Source organism: Rousettus aegyptiacus, unplaced genomic scaffold, assembly GCF_014176215.1.
Source record: "Rousettus aegyptiacus isolate mRouAeg1 unplaced genomic scaffold, mRouAeg1.p scaffold_m13_p_10, whole genome shotgun sequence".
NCBI lineage: Eukaryota > Metazoa > Chordata > Mammalia > Chiroptera > Pteropodidae > Rousettus > Rousettus aegyptiacus.
Window position 1 is genome coordinate 12228610 of NW_023416285.1, and position 4040 is coordinate 12232649.

At 38.8% G+C, this 4040-nt stretch overlaps 1 pseudogene; it reads right to left on the bottom strand.

Moving 5' to 3' along the window:
• Nucleotides 1-3478: 3478 nt before the first annotated feature.
• On the bottom strand, nucleotides 3479-3598 carry LOC118608896 (annotated as a pseudogene).
• Between the last annotated feature and the right edge of the window lie 442 nt (nucleotides 3599-4040).

Genomic DNA, 4040 nt, shown 5'->3' on the forward strand with positions numbered 1-4040 from the left:
ATTATTTTTAATGGCTGAGTAATATTCCATTGTGTATATGAACCATGACTTCTTTGTCCAATCATTTATTGATAGGCAATTAGGTTGCTCCCATACCGTGGCTATGGTAAATTGTGCTGCCATGAACATAGGGGTGCATAGATCTTTACAAATTATTGTTTTTGTTTTCTTTGGCTAAATACCCATAAGTGCAATGTTGAGTCAAAAGATATATCCATTTTTAACTTTTTGAGAAATCTCCAGACTGTTTTCCATAGCAGCTGTACCAATTTGCAATCTGACCAACAGTGTATGAGGGTTCTCTTTTCTTTGCATCCTCGCCAACACCTGTTGTTCTTTGTTTTATTGATAATAGCCATTCTGACAGGTGTCAGATGATATCTCATTCTGGTTTTAATGAGCATTTCTCTGATAATTAGTTACCTTGAGCATCTTTCATATGTCTATTGGCCGTTTGTATTTCCTCTTTGGAGAAATATCTATTCAGGTCTTCTGTCCGTTTTTAAATTGGATTGTTTGTTGTTGTTGTTGAGTTTTATGAGTTTTTTTAAAGCATATTTTAGATATTAACCTCTTATCAGATGTCTCATAGATGAATATTTTCTCCCAATTAATCAGTTGTCAATTAACGTTCTTCCATGGGACCTCAAAAGGAGGTTATGGTATAATGTCATGGAATATGCTGTCAATGGCAAGATGTACAAATACAGTGACAAGCGGTGATTAACCTTTCTTCATTTCTTTTTTTAACGCCTACAGCACCTGGTATTCCTAGGTGGTCTTCCATCCAAGTACTAACCAGGCCCGACCTTGCTTAGGATTGACCTTTCTTATAGTGTCTCTCAACCTAACCCTGTGGCAAAGCACCAAACACAGTATTATAAGAACAATTCCCTGAGAGGACACATCATAGTTGAGGGTTGTGAAGCCTGAAACCCAGCTTGAAGCATCTAGCAGCAATTTTCCTCCAGTTTCAAGTGTAATTATAAAGTAGTATGATTGATTTTTTAATAAAGACCCTGGGATTGTACATCCAAATGAGTGCTATCAGTCCAAGTCATCACCTTAGGAAGTTGTGAATCTATTTTAATGATGCCACTTGGGGCTCAAAACTGTTTTTGAAAATCTGCACTCAGTGTGAGCTTCTGGAATTGAGCAAAACCACTGGTCCACTATGTGATAGTCATACATGGCATCACTCAATTTTGTCACCAGCCATCTGGCCCATCACACTTATCTCACCCCCAAAATTTCCAAATATCTTTGGCTGTTTCAAATTATAAAGGCATCTCAAAGAAGGTAGATTTGCTGCCAATAAAGATGATCAAAATAACATGGCTGAAGTTTCAGGGTGTCGGTATGTCACATCCCTGTCTCTCCTTGCTGAACTCGGAAGCAACTTAGAAATGGATGTAGGAGTGACATAGTTACAGAGCGACTTACCATGTTTACAGCGTTAATGCTGATTGCAATATGGAACTTGAGATCTGTGGAAATGCAGCCTTGCTAACCCATCATCCCCTGAATGAGGCAGAATGATCCAGGCAGTCACTAAGTGCTGTGACGGGAGGGGACCTCTGGTGCAGGAGCAGGCCCCTCACACATGGAGATCATGTGTGCACTTCTGGGACAGGCCAGGGATGCTGCCCTGGAATAATCGAGGGAGGAGAGAGAAGAATTGAAAGACAGTCCCCAGGGCTTCCAAGTTTTTATTAGATTCATTACAGCAAAATGAGAAACATGGACCGATTAATGGCACCTAACAAACAAGGCACTCATCCCTCCTCCCTCAGAGACACTGCATCGGAATAAGAAACTAGGACTTGTATCCATGAGGACAAGGGAAAAGAGGGGATCCCCTAACTAATACCTCAAAGACGGAATGCAGAGAGGTTGTGAGAAAAGGTTCCAATTCTAGAATGAGTATAGATACTTTCAAGGCGACCATTCTAAAGAGAATACATTTCTCTGATTGAATACAGTTCGGCATTTGAGTAAAGCAATTATTGCTATGGCTTTATAGAATTTATTTGCAAAATTTAGTGCACCGTATGTATTTACCATAGGTATGAAAGAAGGTTGTATACAAGGCTTGCAAGTTAGGCTTCAGTCATGCAGGGCCTAAAATGATACCCCAGCAGTGAGGGGTACTGACCACCTGAAAAGTCTCAGGTACACGTCCTCAGATACTGGCTGAGCTAGTCACATCAGAGCACATTACCATCACTCCATAATGTATCAGAGATAGCCTGGGAGACTCTCTAGTCTGGTAAAACCAATGCAGGCAGGCCTGAAAAAAAAAAAAATGTTTCTAACACTGTGGACAAGGTTATTGCACATGATGTAATTATTTATAAATGTTCAAAATCTAATTACAAAAGTAAAGATATAAAGAGAGAAGGCAAAAATGAGATATGAGCGAATGTATCATTTCTTTTGTATAAATTTTTAATGCATACCAAATGGATAAACACATTGATAACTGCAACAGATATTTATCTACACAAGCATACATTAACTGGAAAAATGTCATTCTTGAATTGGATATTACTTAATAAATTGATTAAGCATATGGAAGATATGTCCAAAATTGGCTTCTGGCAGTTTATTGAAGATATCTCCTAGTATTGACAAATATTATAGCATTTCTGGAGTTTGGAGTCTGGCTATGCATTTTAAAAATCACCAGTTTACTGATTATTTTATAACTATTATCATTCCCTCTCTCCCCAAATTACTATTTTCCTCTATTTCTAACCCATTCTACTGTTCTCATCTAACCCTACCTATAGGATCTGCTTTTCACTTCTAATTTAGTCATTTATTGGCTGATATGGTGTTGTACTGTTTAGGCAATGCAAACCTGACTCAGAAACAGGTGCTTTCTTTAATGAGACTATAATCTAGAATAGAAGAAAAGCATAAATCACTTTAACCTAAGTTAAGTATAGTAAATGTCATGGACAAAGAACAGAAAATGTGCTAGAGAAATTAGGACACGGAAGTGATATTTTTCCATCTGGCTACATCAAGGAGACTTTCATGGGAGAAGTGACATGGGTCTTTGAGTTGCGTCTTGAGTGGGTAGGATTCATGCATGAAGAGATGGGGAGAGAGGCAGAGAGAAGAGAATCACATAGTCTTGGAAATAGAAAATTATAGGACGTTCTCTAAGGTTAGGTAATGATTGGTTTGCCAAAGGGTAAAATGAGGAATAAATTGGAAAGGAGGGTAGGCTTAGGTTTTTAGATGATCTTGAATGCTTAATAAGTAACCAGAAATAATAAGAACCATTGAGCATAATCAGACAGGAGACTGGTGTGGTCAGAGGTCAGATCAGATCTGTGGCATGGGTAGAATAATCGGGCATCAATAAGAAAAATGCTTGAAGTGTCAAAAGACTGAACATGAAGCGGAGTATTTGGAGGCTGCTGCAAATATCCAGTTGGAGGTAATATTCTTTTTAAATTTATTTTTACGCTTACAGCTCCTGGTCTTCCTAGGTGGTCTCCCATCCAAGTAACTCACCAGGCCTGACCCTGCTTAGCTTCTGAGATCAGATGGGATCAGGCATGTGCAGGGTGGTATGGCCTTAAACGGAAATAACATTCTTAACTTTGACTCAGAACTGTTTTTCAGGGCTTGCTTTACCTAGCACACATTAACACTCACCATTTCTTCTCTGACTCAACTCTTTTGTGTTTCTCTTTCAACATATTCAGCTCTTCCTTGGCTTCAATGTAATCATCCATCTTGTGCTTTGGGATGTGTACCCCCACACATATGTGGGCGCATATACACTCATGCATATGTGCACATACCTAGTTTCTTTCTGGTTCTCTCCCAGGAAAGAGGCAATCATTTATTCTGTTAAACCATGACTTGAACCAGACCTCTGTTCTTTGTTTTAATCTTTATAAGTTACAAAGTTTTTCTCTCAGCACTTTTTCTTATCCTGTGCTCTTTCCTTATTCTGTCGTGGAAACCCAGGACATGTGCAGGTTACACAAAATGCCAAGTATAGGTAAAAAGGCACCATT